General features: G+C 40.2%; 1 pseudogene; it reads left to right on the top strand.

The window, feature by feature from the left end:
* Nucleotides 1-15,406: 15,406 nt before the first annotated feature.
* On the top strand, nt 15,407-18,112 carry LOC116867933 (annotated as a pseudogene).
* The last annotated feature ends 1,647 nt before the right edge of the window (nt 18,113-19,759 follow it).

Consider the following 19,759-nt stretch of genomic DNA (forward strand, 5'->3'; position numbering starts at 1 on the left):
TGAAAGAGAGAGAGAAAGAGCATGAGCATGGGGGAGGAGGCAGAGAGAGAGGGAGAAGCAGACTCCCCACTGAGCAGGGAGCCTGATGCTGTGGCTTGATCCCAGGACTCATGGATCATGACCTAAGCTGAAGGCAGGCACTTAACTCACTGAGTCATCCAGGTGCCCTATATTCAGCATTTTATTTAATATGACATTCAAGTTCAAGTTTTGGAAAAAACATTTTTTGAAAAGGAATTTTTTTAGAAATGTACTTTACAACTTGTCTCTCTCAATTTTTTTTTCCTGGCTCTTAGTGAGAAGGCAGGTTATTTTCATGTTTTATGTTGCTTTTAAAATTTCTAAAACAGGGGCACCTGGGTAGCTCAGTTGGTTAAGGATCTGCCTTCCGCTCAGGTTATTATCCCAGGGTCCTGAGATCTAGCCCCACATCAGGCTCCCTGCTCAGCGGAGAGTCTACTTCTCCTTCTCTGTGCCTCTCTCCCTCTGCCTGTGCCCTGTTTCTTGTTTTTTCTCTCTCTCAAATAAATAAATAAAATCTTTTAAAAAAATAGTAAAAAAATTTCTAAAACGTATATTCACAGCCATTTAATTCACTCTTGAACAAACACCCAGTGAAGAAAACCACTAGAAGAGATCACATTCTGCAAACCCTAAATGTATTAAAGCAAACTCCCTGGCTCTAGGGCCACCACTGGAAGAACCACATTCTTAACAGTATTTATAAAATACAACAACAACAACAAAATTTTTTTGAACCCTTAGTTGACAGCCAGACAATTATAAATAGGACTATTACTGCCTAAGGCTCAGTAACCTCACAGTGATTCTCATGATGCCAAAGAAAAAGTTACACAGTATTAGATTTAATTGAATCAAGATGTTCATTTAAATTAAAATTACATGTAAAACATAGTGCAAAAACTACTTTTCACATTGTTTTCTGAAATTCTACCCTTGTTGCAGTGAACGGGGATCACTTACAAAACAATCTTAAAGGGTTCTTTTTGTTTTTCTATTCTAAAATACCAAGTACTTTTGTAATCAATATTTTGCAAGCACAAACAAGAACTCTTAAAATAACAGTATATTTATGACAACGTTGAAAAGCCAAATTCAATCCTATGATCTAGAAGACCCATCATCATCTCACCCTGTATTCTAACTTCTCTCAGCTTATCTCCTATTTCTTCCCTCACTCCCTCCAACACCATTACTTGTGGCCCAGTCACACTGGTGTCCTTACTACACTTTGACACACTAGCATACTCTTTACTCAGGGACTTTATCCATGTTGTTTCCTCTGCCTGGAACACTCTTCCCAGATAGCCACTTGGCCTACTCAATCATGCCTTCAGATCTTTATTCAAAAGTCACAATTTCAATAAAGTCTTCCTGGGCCTTTTATTTCAACTAACTCCTCCCTAAAATTCCATATCCCCTTTCCCACTTTATTTCTATCCTTAGAACTTACCACTATTTAACATGCTACATATTTTAATCATTTACCTAGCTTTGGTTCCCCAGTAGAATGCAAGCTCTATGAGAACAGTGATTTTTGCTGGATTTTTTTTTTTAATCTGCTATTGTATCTATAGGCCCTTGCAATGGAAACTGACACATAGAAGGTCCTTAATTAAATAAAGGAATGAATTAGCATTAGCCTTTTATTTAGAATGAAATATGATAGGGATGCCTGCATGGCTCAGTCATTTAGATATCTGTCTTTGGCTCAGGTCATGATCCTGGGGCCTGGGATTGAGTCACACATCAGGCCCCTTGCTCAGTGGGGAGCCTGCTTCTCCCTCTGCCTGCTGTTCCCCCTGCTTGCACACGCTCTCTCTCTCTCTCTCTAATAAATAAATAAAATCTTTTAAAAATGGAATTAAATATGATATATAAAATATAATTAGCTTAAAAAGTCATAAAGCCAAGTGGAGATCATTAAGGTGGGGGCTATCATATATATTTGTACCATATGCTAAGAATTAAGAGATAGAGAATATATGTTTTATATTTGTTTCAATTAGTCCAATCAGGAGACGGAAACCAGAAGGAAATTTAAACAAGGAAACTATAATATAAAAATTATTAACTATTACAGGGGAGTGGAGCAATAGGGACTGACTACTGGAAAGTAAATATACAAGGATATATAAGCAGATAAATGGAGCTGAGATAGAGAACCTGAGGAAAAGTCCCAGAGAAAACCAGACCTTTCTGGAGAGAATGACTCCTGTGGTTCCTGAGTATAAGAAAAGTCATTCTGCTAGAGACTTGCTAGAAAGCACCCTGCCCAGGAAGCCTGTTCAGAAAGAGGTATGGTGTCTCTTCAACAAACGGTGGTGGAAATATTGGACAGTCACATGCAGAAGAATGAAACTGGACCATTTCCTTACACCACACTCAAAAAATAGACTCAAAATGGATGAAAGACCTAAATGGGAGACAGGAATCCATTAAAATCCTTGAGAAGAACACAGGCAGCAACCTCTTCAACCTCAGCTGCAGCAGCTTCTTCCTAGATACATTGCCAAAGGCAAGGGAAATAAGGGCAAAAATGAATTACTGGGACTTCATCAAGATCAAAAGCTTTTGCACAACAAAGAAAACAATCAACAAAACCAAAAGATAACCAACAGAATGGGAGAAGATCTTTGCAAATGACACATCAGATAAAGGGCTAGTATCCAAAAGCTATAAAGAACTTACCAAACTCAATACCCAATCAACAAATAATCTAATCCGAAATGGGCAGAAGACATAAACAGACATTTCTGCAAAGAAGACACCCAAATGGCCAACAGACACATGAAACAGTCCTCAACATCACTTGGCTTCAGGGAAATACAAATCAAAACCACAATGAGATACCACCTCACACCAGTCAGAATGGCTAAAATTAACAAGTCAGGAAACGACAGATGTTGGCGAGGATGCGGAGAAAGGGGAACCTTCCTACACTGTTGGTGGGAATGCAAGCTGGTGCAGCCACTCTGGAAAACAGTATGGAGGCTCCTCAAAAAGTTGAAAATAGAGCTACCCTATGACCCAACAATTGCCCTACTGGGTGTTAACCCCAAAGATACAAGTGTAGTGATCCAACAGGGCACATGCACCCTGATGTTTATAAGAGCAATGTCCACAATAACCAAACTATGGAAAGAGCCTAGATGTCCATCAACAGATGAATGGACACACACACACACACACAATGGAATACTATGCGGCCATCAAAAAATGAAATCTTGAGATGCCTGGGTGGTTCAGTCAGTTAAGCCGCTGCCTTCAGCTCAGGTCACGATCCCAGCATCCTGGATCAAGTTCCACATCCGGCTCCTTGCTCTGCAGGGAGACTGCTTCTCCCTTTGTCTCTGCCTGCCACTCTGCCTGTCTGCACTCTCTCTATCTCTCTAACAAATAAATAAATAAAATCTTTTAAAAAAATGAAATTTTGCCATTTGCAATGATGTGGATGGAACTAGAGAGTAATTAGCTAAGAGAAATAAGTCAATCAGAGAAGGACAATTATTATATGATCTCACTGATATGTGGAATTTGAGAAACAAGGCAGAGGATCATGGGGGAAGAGAGGAAAAAATTAAACAAGACAAAACCAGAGAGGGAGACAAACCATAAGAGATTCTTAATCTTAGAAAACAAACTGAGGGTTGCTCGAGTGGAGGGGGGTGGGAGGAATGGGGTGGTTGGGTGATCAACATTGCGGAGGGTATGTGCTATGGCGAGCACTGTGTATTGTGTAAGACTGATGAATCACAGACCTGTAACCTTGAAACCAACAATACATTATATGTTTTAAAAAGAGAGAGAGAGAGAGAGAGATGGCTTATGGAAGACCCTCCATTGAAAAATCATCCTAGATAGTTACCAGGGAAAGCTGCTGCTGCTTACCCTGCAGCACTGTAGGAGCTGGATGCTAAAGAAGCATTGTGCAGCACAGGAACTTGCTGGGCAACCATGCCGCAACTAGATGGAAAGCTCCTTTCTCCCATCTCTCCAAGTGCTCTCTACTGGCAAAGCTTAGCAATCTGCAGCTGTGCATAAAGGATACATTTTAAAGGACCAATCTAAATTTTCAGTCAGTAAAGGCAGTATTTGAAGCTGAGAAGCAACAAACTGAATACAGGCACATTTTCAATCTTCAAAAATTATCATGGGGACTTCTCAGGAAGATAGCAGAGTAGGAAGACCCTAAGCTCACCTCATTCCATGGATACGACTAGATAACCCACCAGTGTAAATAACCCAGAAAACAAGCTGAAGAGTAGTAGAATAGACTCTCTACAGCTACATAGAGAAGAAGCCATATGGAAGAGGATAGGAAGGGCAGAGATGGGGTGGGGAGCTAAATGAACCTGTGGGACTGTCTGGGGGGGAAAGGGAGCCACGGGCACAGAGTGGGGGTGGGGGACAGTCTCTAACATCAGGAAGCCCACATGGGGAATGTGAATCCCCAAAACATTTGGCTTTGAAAGCCAAAGGGGCTGAATTTCACAAGTTCTTACAATCAGCAGGGCTTAATAGCTGGAACTTGAAAAATCACTGGGCTCATGGGAGAGCCAGGATGGTGAGAGGGACTGAGTCCTTGCCCTTAAAGAGAGAACACAACAAACAGCCTGCAGAGGCACAGCATAAAATCAGCACTTCGAAAAATGCATGGGGTATATAGGAAGGAGGTGTATTTACTAATCTCAGACTCTCTGCTGGATGGGCAGGGATCGTTGGGAGACTTCTTTAGAAACAAAAGAGCTGGCAGGTGCCATTCACTTTTCCTGCCTCCTCCACTCTCGCATAAGCACATGGACACCTGCTGGAACCAGCCTGGTACCAATACAACTACCTAACTTGCTAACAGTGAGCCCTACCCTCCACGTTCTCCTATGGATCCATCCCCTCCAACCTGGCCTACCCACGTCCCTGGCAACTACAGTTTCTCTTCCACTGCAGCCTATGGTACTGACACCACACACCCCATGCTCACATTTACCTTCAGGTCAGTGCTACTGCATCTCTGGCAAAGGCCAAGTCTGACTCAACTTTAGCCCAATGCAGCCCCAGACTAGCCCACTAACAACACAGGGACCAACTCCTGCCCACAATAGGCAATAAGAGCCACTGCAGATGACTGGATTGAAAGCAAAAGCAGCTCAGCTACTTTAGCAGGAGTGTCTTTACAATGCACATAGGAGACACCCCTGAAATATTGTCTGACCGGGGACACTGCACTGCCGGGCATTACAGGACCTCTTTTTCATAAGTCCAGTACTTTCAAGAGCAGAAGACGTAGGTCACCTGGAGGACAGAGTAACAGAAAGCAATCAAGCTGAATAGAAGGGAAAAATAATAATGATAAATGAAAATAGACTAAGGAAACTTAGTGACCATATCAGCATAGTAACATTCACATTATGGGATCCCAGAAGGAGAAAAGAGAAAAAAGTGTACAGAAAATTTATTTGAAGAAATAATAGCTGAAAAATTCCCAAACTTGGGGAAGAAAACAGAAGTCCAGATACAGAAGGCATAAAGTTCCCTCAACAAAATCGACCCAAGGACGTCCACAATAAGACACACAGTAATGGGGCACCTGGGTGGCTCAGTGGGTTAAGCCTCTGCCTTCGGCTCAGGTCATGTCTCAGGGTCCTGGGATCGAGCCCCACATCGGTCTCTCTGCTCAGCAGGGAGCCTGCTTCCCCCCCCCCCTGCCTGCCTCTCTGCCTACTTGTGATCTCTCTCTCTGTCAAATAAATAAATTAAAAAAAAAAAAAAAGACACACAGTAATTAAAATTGCAAAAAGTTGGGGTGCCTGGATGGCTCAGTTGAGTAAGTGTCTGCCTTTGGGTCAGGTCATGATCTCAGGATCCTGGAAACAAGTCCTACATTGGGCTCTCTGCTCAGGGAGAGACCACTTCTCCCTCTCCCTCTGTGGCTCCTCCTACGTGTGCTCTCTCACGCTCTATAAAATAAATAAATAAATAAATCTTTTTTTTAAATGGCAAAAAACTAGTGATAAGGAGAGAATTTTAACAGCACCAAGAGAAAAGAAAACAGTTACATAGAAAGGAAACTGCCTAAGGCTTTTAGCTGATTTTTCAGCAGAAACTTTGCAGGACAGGACTGTGTGGCACGACATATTCAAAGTGCTGAAAGAAAAACACCTGCAGCCAAGAACACTCTATCCAGCAAGACTACCAAAATACAGAGAACTACAACAGAAGGAGATATAAAGAGTTTCCCAGATGAACAAAAGCAAAAGAATTCATGACCAATAAACCAGTCCTATGAGAAATTTTAAAGGGGACTCTTTGAGTGCAAAGGAAAGATCAAAAGTAGGAGTGAGAATAGTGGGAAACACAGAAACAGTTAAATTATGTATATCTATAAAAATGTGTTAAGGGATTCACAAATTAAAAGGATATAAAGTATGACACCATATACCTAAAACGTGGCAAGGAAAGCAGTAAAGACAGTTTGGACTTAAGCAACCATCAACTTAATATGGATTAAATTGTTATATGCTATATTCATAAAATGTTATATATATAGAACTAATGGCAATCAAAAACTAGTAATAGACATGCAAAAATATAAAGGAATCCAAATATATGAGAAGAAGCCAGTAAACCAAGAGAGAGCAAGAGAAGAAAAAAAAATACAGAGAACTACAAAAATAACCATAAAACAAGCAACAAAATTATATAGGTACATAGTTATCAATAATTACTCTGAATGTTAAATGGACTAAAAGATCCAATGAAAAGACCCAGGTTGACAGAATAGATTGAAAAAACAAAACCCATTGGGGCACCTGGGTGGCTCAGTTGTTAAGCATCTGCCTTCAACTCAGGTCATGATCCCAGGGTCCTGGGGATCGAGCCCTGCATCAGGCTCCCTGCTCGGACGGAAGCCTGCTTCTCCCTCTCCCACTCTGCTTGCTTGTGTTCCCTCTTTGGCTGTCTCTCTGTGTCAAATAAATAAATAAAATCTTTAAAAAAAACAAAAACAAAAACAAAAAAAAAACAAGACCCATTTATATGCTGCCTACAAGAGACTAATTTCAGACCTAAAGACAAATGTAGATTAAAAGTGAAAGGTTGGGAGGGTATGGGGTATGGTGAGTGCTGTGAAATGTGTAAGCCTTGCGATTGACAGACCTGTACTCCTGGGGCAAATAATATATTAAATAAAAATAATTAATTTAAAAAAGTTAAAGGATGAAAAATCATTTGTCATGTGAATGGAATTGAAAACAATGCTGGGGTAGCAATATTTATATCAGGCAAAATAGACTCTAAAACAAAGACTGTAGGGGCACTTGGATGGTTCAGTTGGTTAATCGTCTAACTCTTGATTTCAGCTCAGGTCTTAATCTCAGGGTTGTGAGTTCAAGCCCCACATCAGTCTCCATGCCCAGTACAAAGTGTACTTAAAAAACAAAACAGGGGCGTCTGGGTGGCTCAGTGGATTAAAGCCTCTGCCTTCAGCTCAGGTCATGATCCCAGGGTCCTGGGATCGAGACCCGCATCAAAATCAGATATGAGACAGGAGAAATAACAACCAACACCACAGAAGTGCAATGGATTGTAAAAGTATGTTATGACAAATTATATGCCTACCAAGTGGACAACCTAGAAGAAATGAATCAACTCCTAAATACACATAACCTCCCAAAACTGAATCAGAAAGATATAGAAAATTTGGACAGACTCATTATTAGCAACGAAGTTGAATCAGCAATTTAAAAATTCTCAACAACAAAAGTCCAGAGCCAGATAGCTTTACAGGTAAATAGCTTTACAGGTAAATTCTTTACAGGTAAATTCTTAAAGGGGGCGTTAATATCTATTCTTCTCAAACTATTCCAAAAACATAGAAGAGGAAGGTAAAGCTTCCAAATTTATTCTATGAGGCTAATATTACCCTGATTCCAAAACCAGATAAAGACATCACAAAAAGAGAGAACTACAGGGACGCCTGGGTGGCTCAGTTGGTTGGACGACTGCTTTTGGCTCAGGTCATGATCCCGGAGTCCCGGGATCGAGTCCCGCATCGGGCTCCCAGCTCCATGGGGAGTCTGCTTCTCCCTCTGACCTTCTTCTCGCTCATGCTCTTTCTCACTGCCTCTCTCTCAAATAAATAAATAAAATCTTAAAAAAAAAAAGAGAGAACTACATGCTGATTTCTATCATGAACATAGATGCAAAAATCCTCAAGAAAATACTAGCAAACCAAATCCAACAATACATTTAAACAATCATTCACCATGATCAAATGAGATTTATTCCTGGGATGCAAGGATGGTTCTATATTTGCAAACCAATCAAAACACGATACATCACTTCAACAAGAGAAAGAATAAAAACCATATATCATTTCAATAGATATAGAAAAAGCATTTGACAAAGTACAACATCCATTCATGATAAAAACCCTCAATAGGGGTTCCTGGGGGGCTCAGTCAGTTAAAAGCATTGACTCTTGATTTCAGCTCATGTCATGATCTCAGTGTCATGGGATTGAGCCCTGCATTGGGCTTCTCACTCAGTGGGGAGTCTCTTACAAGATTCTCTCTTTTCCTCTCCTTCTGCCTTCTGTCCCTCTTACCTGCCCCCTGCTAAAGTAAGTAAATAAATCTTAAACAACAACAACAACAACCACAACACCTCAACACATTAGGTTTAAAGGAAACATACCTCAACATAATAAAGGCCATACCTGAAAAACCCACAGCGTACACTGTACTCAGTAGGGAAAATTCAGTGCTTTCCCCCCACTCTCAGGAATAAGACAAGGATGTCGACTCTCACCATTTTTATTCAACATAGTACTAGAAGTCTGGGCCATAGCAATCAGAGAAGAAAAAGAAATAAAAGGCATCCAAATGGGTAAGGAAGTAGTAAACATTTTACTAGTTGCAGATGACATGATACTATATATAGAAAACCCTGAAGACTCCATCAGAAAACTACTAGAACTGATAAATAAATTCAGTAAAGTCACAGGATACAAAATTGACATACAGAAACACACTGCATTTCCATACACTAATAATGAATTAGCAGAAAGTGAAATTAAGGAAATAATCTATCTATAATTGCACCAAAAATAATAAAATACCTAGGAATAAACTTCACCAAGGAGGTGAAAGACCCGTACTCTAAAAACTATAAAATGTTGATGAAAGAAATTGAAGATGATACAAACAAGTGGAAAAATATTCCATGCACATGGATTGGAGGAATAAATATTGGGGTTTTTAAAAAATATTTTATTTATCTATTTGAGAGAGAAAAAGAGAGTGAGAGAACAGTAACTGTGGGGAGGGGCAGGGGAAAGGGAGAACAAATATTGTTAAAATGTCCGTATGACCTAAAGCAGTTGACATTTAATCCAATTACTATCAAAATACCAACAGCATTTTTCACAGAACTAGAACAAATAACCCTAAAATTTGTATGGAATCACAAAAGACCCTGAATAGCCAAAGCAATCTTGAAAAAGAAGAACAAAACTGTTGGTATCAGAATTCCAGATTTTAAGACTACAAAGCGGTAGTAATCAAACAGTATGATACCAGCACAATAATAGACACATAAATCAATAGAGTAGAATAAAGAGCCCAGAAATAAACATACAATTTTATGGTCAACTAAGCTTCAACAAAGGAGGGAAGAATATGCAATAGAAAAAAGCTGGTCCCTTTAACAATGGTGTTGGAAAACTGGAGAGCTAGATGCAAAAAAATGAAACTGGGCCACTTTCCTACACAATACATAAATATAGTCAAAATGGATTAAGGACCTAAATGTGAGATCTGAAACCATAAATATCCTAGAAGAGCATAGGCAGTAATTTCTCTGATACTGATGATAGCAACATTTTTATAAATATGTCTCCTGAGATGAGGAAAACTGAAGTAAAAATAAGCTACTCGGGAAAGCCTGGGTGGCTCAGTTGGTTAAGCGGCTGCCTTCTGCTCGGGTCATGATCCCAGCGTCCCGGGATCGAGTCCCACATCTGGCTCCTTGCTCAGCGGGGAGCCTGCTTCTCCCTCTGCCTCTGCCTGCCACTCTGTCTGCCTGTGCTCACTCTCTCTGACAAATAAATAAATAAAATCTTAAAAAAAAAAAGCTACTGGGACTACATTAAAATAAAAAGCTCTGACAGCAAAGGGAGCAATAACCAAAACTGAAAAAACCTACTAAATGGGAGAAGATACTTCCAAACGACATATCTGATAAAGGGTTCGAGTCCAAAATATATAAAGAACTTACAAAATGCAATACCAAAAAAACCCCCAAATAATCCAATTTAAAAAATGGCAGAAGACATGAACAGACATTCTCCAAAGACATATAGATGGCCAATAGACACATGAATTTATGCTCTACATCAGTAATCATAAGGGAAATGTAAATCAATACCACAATGAAATACCGCCTCACAACTGTCAGAATGGCTAAAGTCAAAAATATAAGAAACAACAAGCATTGGCCATGATATGGAGAAAAAAGAACCCTCCTGTAGTATTGGTAGGAACACAAACTTGTGCAGCCACTGTGGAAAAGAGTATGAAGTTTCCCCCAAAAATTAAAAATAGAATTACCATCTGATCCAGTAATTCCACTGGATATTTACCCAAAGAATACAAAAACATGAATTCAAAATGATATAGGCACCCCTATGTTTATTGCAGCATTATTTATAATAATCGAATTACGGAAGCAGCCCAAGAGTCCAACCATAGATGAATGGATAAAGAAGTGGTATATATCTATATCAATACCTACATCTACAGATGTATGTGACTATTACTCAGCCATAAAAAAGAATGATATCTTGCCATTTGCAACAACATGGAGAGTGTAATGTTAAGTGAAATCAGTCAGAGAAAGACAGATACCATGCAATTTCACTCATATGTGGAATTTAAGAAACAAAAGAAACAAAGCAAAAAAATAGAGAAACCTAACAGACTCTGAACTATGGAAACAAAATGATGGTTATGGGGGAGGGGGTGCAGGGATGGGTGAAAGAGATGAAGGGGAATAAGAGTACCCTTATGATGGTGAGCAACGTATAGAATTATTGAACACTATATCATACACCTGAAACTAATACAACACTATATGTAAACTATACTGGAATTAAAATTTTTTTAAAATTTATCATGATATCATACCTAAAACTTCAGAGAATAAACTGTTGGTTGCCAGAGGGAAAGGCAGTGGGAAAATAGGCAAAATGCATGAAGGGAACTAGAAGATACAGGCGTTCAGTTATAGAATGATTACGTAATAGGGATAAAAGATACAAGATAAGGAATGTAGTCAAAGGTGTTAGAGTTACATGGTGAGAGATGGTAGCTACACTTGTGGTAAGCAGAGCATAATGTATAGTCTTGTGGAATCACTATGTTGTACACCTGAAACTAATGTAACATTGTGCGTCAACTATATTTCTAAATAAATAAATATAGAGTACAAAAGAAAAAAAAATCCTTTCCCCCACTGAGTTGCATCTTTGTGGAGATTTAGGTGACCATAGAAGGTCATTTCATGTGGAGGCATCTTTGTGGAAATTCAGTTTTGTGGAAATTCAGTTTACCATACATGTGTGGTTCTATTTCTGGACTGTATTCTGCCCCACTGATCTACAGCTCTGTCTTTATACCAGTAACACATTCTCTTGATTACTGTAGCTTTTTAAAAAATCTTTTTAAAAATTTATTTATTTGACAGAGAGAGCACAAACAGGGGGATTGGCAGGCAGAGGGAGAAGCAGGCTTCCCACTGAGCAAGGAGCCCAATTTGAGACTTGATCCTAGCACCCTGGAATCATGACCTGAGCCAAAGGCTGGTGCTTAACCAACTGAGCCACTCAGGAATCCCGCTGATTACTATAGCTTTACAATAAATTTTAAAATCAAAAGTCTTGGGGTGCTTGACTGGCTCAGTCGGTAGAGTGAGTGACTCTTGATCTTAGGGTTATAAGTTTGAGTTCCATGGTGGTTATAGAGATAGATACTTCTAAATGAAATTAGGGGAGCCCGCGTGGCTTAGTCAGTTAAGCGTCTGCCTTTGGCTCAGGTCGTGATCCCAGGATCCTGGGATCAAGCTCTGCATTGGGCTCTCTGCTCCACGGGAAGCCTGCTTCTCCCTCTCTCCCTGACCCTGCTTGTGTGTGAGCTCTCTCTCTCTCTCTCTGTGTGTGTCAAATAAATAAAATAATTTAAAAATTTTAAATAATAAAATTTTAAAATATTTAAAAAAATAAAATAAAATCAAAAAGTCTTGCAAAATTATGCTTATTTTTCAAGATTGTTTTGACTATTGTCTTGTTTTTCTTGTTGTTCCTTTGATTTGGCCATGTTTCCCTGTTTCTTTGTTTGCCCAGTTCTCATTTGTTGAGATTTACGCATTTGAAAAACCAATCAGCTTGGCTAGAGATCCTGGAGACCTCTCAGACCTTTCCTTGGGGATGTGTCTCTTCTCTGGGCTGGTGCATGTTAATTCCCCACTTAAAGGGGTTTTCCCCTGTTTTCTTCTCAGGAACCCAAATCTCTTTCTCCCCCTAGTGCCTGACTGCAGCACTGTAGTCCCTCTGGTGATAAAAACATGGTGGTGCTGACCATTGTTCTTGGCCTTCCCCCACCTGACGTCCAAAGCGAGCCTCCGTTTCTTTACCATCAGCATCCGAGTCAGGCAAGACGAAACCGACCCCTCGGGCAGCCCTCTGAGAAACCAGAACACTGGATAAACATTCCATTCTTCTCTTTTTCTCCCAAGGGAGAAGCTAGAAGTTGGGAGTCTTTTGCCTATTGATAGCATGGTGTTATGCTTGGGGAGAGGGTGGGTTTGGAACAGGCAAACGAGAACTTCCCCACCTGCTTCTATGTGTCTCTTTTGGCTTTGCACTCACCTGGGATGCTGCAAACTCTTAACTGGTTTCTCTAGTTCTCACAAGGGCACGTCAGCACCTATGTTATGGTTAAGTAAGTGCCTCCATGGGGGAAACGAGGGCCTGAAATTTCCTATTCCACCAATTTCTGATGTTTCCGGTTTTGTTTAATTAAATTTGAAAGATAGTTTAAATGTACAGAAAAGTTACAGACTTATAGTCTGTAACTTATAAGGATAAACTTTCACCTAGATTTACTAACAAAATATTGTTAATATTTTTGCCACGCATGCTTTGTCTGTCATATAAATGAACATTACTGTACAGTCTGAGGTTCTGCTGAGGACATTGTGTGTTTTACTCTAAGTATCCTGGGTATCCTTTAAGAACAGGGTCATATTTGTCTAGCAATAAGACCAACACTCAATATCTGACATTTAAAAAATGATGTTAAATTTTTTACTCTAAAAACGTTTTTTTTTTTTTTTTAAGATTTTATATATTTATTTGAGAGCAAGCACACAGGCACAAGAGAGCACAAGCAGGGGAAGATACACCAAGAGCACCAGGAGGCAGAGCAGGAGAAGCAGGATCCTTGCTGAACAGGACCTTAGGATCAAGACCTGAGCTGAAGGCAGACCCTTAACCAACTGAGCCACCCAGGCGCCCCTAGAAAGGGATTTTTTTTTTTAAGATTTTATTTATTTATTTGACTGAGATCACAAGTAGGCAGAGAGGCAGGCAGAGAGAGAGGAGGAAGCAGACTCCCTGCTGAGCAGAGAGCCCTACGACAAGGGGCTTGATCCCAGAACCCTGAGATCATGACCTGAGCCGAAGGCAAAGGGTTTAACCCACTGAGCCACCCAGGCGTCCCTAGAAAGGGATTTTTTATAGGATTTTCAGACTGGTAGATTTTCAGAGGCATGCGTGGATTTACGTCATCAGTACAAGTACAGTGACTCGGCTGAGGTGGTTGTTGATCTGCGCTCTGAAGCATGTTGACTGGAGAGAGTTTGTAGCTGATCGGCTGACTTTCAGAAGTGAGGAGCTGATGCTGATGTGTTGGCGTTTAGCACTGTTTGCTGAGGTGAGTTGTTGCTGATAAGCTGAAGAGGTTTAAGACCAGTTCTAATCATTACTTATTATCCCGGCTTCTGAAACAAGCAGTATTTTCCTATATAGGCACATTTAATACTTCGGACAGCAGACACTGAACAAGAGTGAGACAAGCAAGTACAACTAGAACTACTCGTAATAGGAAAAGGGAAAGGAAGGCACTTCATAACCATGAACCAAGATTTCACAAGCCTGATGAATAAAATAAGGCCTAACAATTCTGAGTCTACCTTAGGTAGTCCACTTGTCTTTTCTTTCAGTTTAGCTATCTATGGTTTTATCTCACCTAAAGCATTACTCCCTATATAATGAGAAGTCTTAGTAATAGCACAGGCTCCTCCCTGGCTGGCCAAACAAATTTAAGGCTATTCTATTCTACTGTCTGTAGGGCTCAGCAAATGTGAAAGAATGCATTTTTTTCTTTTTAAATTACCACCTCAAGTTCTGTTTGTGGATGGGGGAAAATACCCTTAGGAATCTTTCCCCAGGAAGAGTTTTATCTTTTCAGATTCTTTTTTTTAAAGAAATAGAGGGGTGCCTGGGTGGCTCAGTGGGTTAAGCCTCTGCCTTGGCCTCGGGTCATGATTTCAGGGTCCTGGGATCGAGCCCTGCATCGGGCTTTCTGCTCAGCAGGGAGCCTGCTTCCCCTTCTCTCTCTGCCTGCCTGCCTACTTGTGATCTCTCTCTCTGTCAAATAAATAAATAAAATATTTTTAAAAAATAAAGAAATGGAGTTCACTGAGGGTATTGGGGAGTTATACCCATGGAATGATCTTGCAAATAGCCCTATAGATCAATTAACCATGGTTCTGGGTCAGCCTTAAACAGATTTTCACGTAGGAAAAAGGATCTAGGAGTGCTAAGAAACAGGAGAGATCTCAATAGAGTTGGAGATATATTGGCTCTGGATGTGGTCTTGAGAAACAGTTTCTGCTACAGCTGAAGAATAGTTACATCTTCCTCGTCTAGCAAAAAAAAAATTTTTCATTTGTATTTTGTAAACAAAGAATATAATTTGGAGGAAATTAATAATATAATTTTACATATTATTTTATATATCTTAACTAATATATATTACATTAATGTAAATGTCAATACATAGCACATATAATCTGATACATTAATATGAATTTTTATACTTTTACTGCATATATTCATGTCGTTTTTCAAATTGGTTGTATTAACAAGGCTTATTAGGGCAACTAACTTACTGAATTCAAGAAATGATTGTTTTGTTTTTAGTTTTTTTCTTCCCCAACATTAAAAATTTTATTTGCTTAATTTTTTTCCCCCAGCTTTACTGAGGAGAGGTGGTGATTGTTTTCAGTAAAGCTTTTATCTAAGCACATCATTACTGGCTAGGGGAACATGACCAGACTGAATCAAAAGCAAACAACATTAAATCAGTAAAGAAAAAAAACATGGTAAGGCCACCTGGGTGGTTCAGTGGGTTAAGCCTCTGCCTTCGGCTCAGGTCATGATCTCAGGGTCCTGGGATCAAGCCCTACATCAGGCTCTCTGCTCAGTGGGGATCCTGCTCCCCCCACCCCCCACCTCTGCCTACTTGTGATCTCTCTGTCAAATAAATAAATAAAATCTTAAAAAAAGAAAAAAATGATAAAAATATTTAAGAAAGAGTGTGATAAACAGAGAATATTGTTCCAATGATCTTGGACAGACATGTTCTACAGTGTGTAGTTATCAGCTTATTCTAATGATCTTGAATCAGATGTTAACTTTCAGGAACCATCAATTACTGGAGCTTCTCAGCTTTGGATCTCTAACAGATGTAATTTTTCAGTTATGTTGAGGTCCTCTGAATTTTTCTAGAAGATTGGCAGTGATACAGACAATAAGGTTTTGGAGTGAAGAGCAAAAAAATGTGTAACTAAAATTCACAAATAACTTCCAGTTAGATGTGTCCCCACTATTGGATAAATAAGATAGAATATTCTACACTAGGAAACACAACATCTAATAGTTTTTTAACCTGTATGAGTGTCATGCTTTCAACAGGAAAGCATTTTAGTTTATCTAGAAAATAAGTGTACTATTATGAGTATGTATTCATAAAGCAGAGAGGGAAGCAACTGAAAAAATTGCATATGGTGATGCTCAAAGGATCTTTCTGGGCATGGTCCTAGACTATGCCTACCTTTACAATTTTTCCAGGTTAATTTGATTGCAAGTGGGTATAAACTGGCCAAGTCCTCTGTTCCTAGAAGTTTTCCCATAAGGGTTTGATTTTGTGTCCAATTTACCCATACTCTGAATGGATTGTTCCATAAAAGACTTTCTCAAGTGTTCATCTGGGGTTTAATTGGGTGCTACCAGGTAGCCATTCTGAATTTGCCAGATTTTGTCCTTAGGAATCTTATAACACGATTATTCCCAGTGGTTTTTTTTTTTCAGGATTTGGGTGTCCAGATTTTATGCATCTATGATGGAATCTTTGAACTTCTGCTTAGATTTCCTGTTATTTTTATGTTTATTGTTTTATATAATGTTATATATGGACTTTAATTGGAGAAATCTGTTTATCATGGCAATCTGTTAATGTGTATCTATAAATTTGTAAAATGTTTCCATAGTGATTACAATATTGTATACTGACATCTATAATACCTTTTCTATTGTGAGTCTTTAGCTTTGTGACAGCAATTATTTTAGCATGAAGATATCAGGAAATTGATGTATTTGTTATTTAATTTAATTTTATTTTTTTAAAGATTTTATGTATTTATTTGATGGACAGAGATCACAAGTAGGCAGAGAGGCAGGCAGAGAGAGAGGGGGGGAAGCAAGCTCCCCGCTGAGCAGAGATCCCGATGCGGGGCTCGATCCCAAGACCCTGAGATCATGACCTGAGCCGAAGGCAAGGGGTTAACCCACTGAGCCACCCAGGTGCCCTTTTCCTATTTTTTTTTTTTTTTTAAGATTTATTTCAGAGACAGAGAAAGTGTGTGTGTGCACGGGCACAAGCAGGGGGAGGGGCAGAAGGAGAGGGAGGGAGAAGCCTACTCTCCAGTGATGTGGAGCCCAGTGCAGGCTCAAAATCTCCCCACCTAGATAGCAAGACCTCAGTAGAAACCAAGAGTCCATCCCTCAACTGACTGAGCCACCCAGGTGCCCCTTTTCATATTTTTAATATAAAAATCTGTCGATGGGATGCCTGGGTGGCTCAGATGGTTAAGCCTCTGCCTTCTGCTCAGGTCATGATCTCCAGCTCCTGGGATGAGTCCCACGTCAGGTTCCCAGCTCAGCAGGGAGTCATTTTTCCCTCTGCCTCTCCCCCTGCTTGTGCTCTCTCTGTTTCTCTCTCAAATGAATCAATAAAATCTTTAAAAAAGAGATTTAAACAAACACAAAAAATCTGTCAACAAACAATGCTGAGTTGGTTTTTGGTAGTACAGTGTCCAAAGTTCTGTTCACCAGGCTGGGCGGGAGCGGACCTGAGCCTCAGACAATGCCTTCCCGCCACCTGACCCACGCAGACTACAAGACAACAGCCCCTGGAAAATCCGGTTTACTTCCGACTGCTGGAGCTGCACCTTGACCCCAATGCGGCAGAGCAGATTTGCAACCGTTGCTCCACCCCTGCCGCCGTCAGGCTGACCAGTGACCAGTCATCCTCAGAGACAGATGAAGAGTGGATCCCCAACCTGCTTTTTATGTTCATTTTGTTTTTGTTTAAGATTTTGTTTATTTATCTGACCCACAGAGAGAGAGAAAGAGCACAAGCAAGGGGAGTTGCAGGCTGAGGAAGAGAAAGAAGCAGGCTCCCCGCTAAGCAAGGAGCCTGACAGGGGGCTCCATCCCAAGACCCCGGGATCACGACCTGAGCCGAAGGCAGACGCTTAACCAATTGAACACCCAGCATGCCATCTTAAGTCCACTTTGGCCATGTCTCCATGGCAACGGGAGAAGGTGACAAGGACCGCACTCACAATGATAAAGCTTGCAGAATCCATCCCTAAAACTCAGAGGAGGCACAGTGAGAAACCCAGCCCAGAGGAACTCTTACCCCATATACCACCATCAGATTCTCAGGGAGCCAGCTTGCTCCGAGAGTGAAGGAGGTGTCAAGACTGCAGTGGAGGGGCGCCTGGGTGGCTCAGTGGGTTAAGCCTCTGCCTTCGGCTTGGGTCATGATCTCAGGGTCCTGGGATCCAGCCCCTCATCGGGCTCTCTGCTTGGCGGGAGCCTGCTTCCCCCACTCTCTCTGTCTGCCTCTCTGCCTACTTGTGATCCCTCTTTGTCTCTCAAATAAATAAATAAAATCTTTAAAAAAAAAAAAAGACGGCAGTGGAAATGCATGGACACTGGATTTGTTTTGTATTCTTCATTTTGGGGAAAAATCTCTTGTTTTAAAAAAGTGGTAAATCTGGGACACCTGGATGGCTCAGTGGGTTAAGGCCTCTGCCTTCGGCTCGGGTCATGATCCCAGGGTCCTGGGATGGAGTCCCTCGTAGGGCTCTCTGCTCAGCGGGGAGACTGCTTCCCCCCCCCTCTCTCTCTGCCTGCCTCTCTGCCTACTTGTGATCTCTCTCTCTGTCAAATGAATGAGTAAAATCTTAAAAAAAAAAAAGTGATAAATCTGGTGTTAAAAACAACAAAAAAAGCCCCAAACAACAAAAAGTTATGTTCTGATTATGGAAAGCTTCTTTAATTACAGAAACACAAGAATGGGATTGTCCTTTATGGGGTAGGTTTACGGAGTTGTTACACCAGTATTTGCTTATATAAGAGAGAGAAAATAATGATAATTCATAATTGTTTAATACGTTAAATACTTATTTTTATTTATATTTAATATATATATAATATATATTATATATATAAAAAAATACTGAGCAGTGTCTGCTAGCCACAGTGATTTATCGTGTGTAGCAACATAGACATAAAGGCTAGTATGAGATCTGAGGGTATTTTGACTTATTTGTTGAAGCCTGTAATTGCTCTAAGGCAAGGAGATTTATTTATTTTTTTCTTTTTTTCCCCCCATCTACCCACCCTCTATTTTGCTGCTTCCTTAAGGGATAGGTCTTGTAGGTAATTTTTTTTAATGAGTTAAAGTCCCTAGAGCATGGATTAACATGTTCATGTTTGTACAAAAAGAAAGATTTAGGGGTGCCTGGGAGGCTCAGTCGTTAAGCATCTGCCTTCGGCTCGCATTATGATCCCACGGTTCTGGGATTAAGGCCCTCATCAGGCTCCCTGCTCAGCTGGAGGCCTCCTTCTCCCTCTCCCACTTCCCCTGCTTGTGTTCCCTCTCTGGCTTGTCTCTCTCTCTGTCAAATAAATAAAATCTTAAAAAAAAAAGTTATCAAAAAAAGAAGAAAGATTTAAGTAATTCAGGGGGGAAAAAAATCAATCCATATGTTTATGTGCTCTGCTCCAAGTTAAAATGCCCAGTCCAGTCTGTGGAGTCTTTTCATCCATAGGAATTCTGGAACCATAGATATTTGGAGGGTAGTTTTCTAAATCATATATAGTATGTGAGTTTTCACACCAAGATGCACTGTATTCTGGTTGTGTGTAAAAGTTGCAGTATATTTTTCTCAAAAAGTAGATCTTACTTACTGCATTTGTAGGTGTTTGGATTAAAGATCCCCCAAGACCACTGCCTGGGACAATGATTCACTAGGAAGACTCGCAGGACTCCGTGTACAGTAGTAGTACTCATGGCTGAAAGGGTACAGATGATACAGAGCAAAATCA

This window comes from Lontra canadensis, unplaced genomic scaffold (assembly GCF_010015895.1).
Source record: "Lontra canadensis isolate GAN:19392208 unplaced genomic scaffold, GSC_riverotter_1.0 scaffold13, whole genome shotgun sequence".
Lineage (NCBI taxonomy): Eukaryota > Metazoa > Chordata > Mammalia > Carnivora > Mustelidae > Lontra > Lontra canadensis.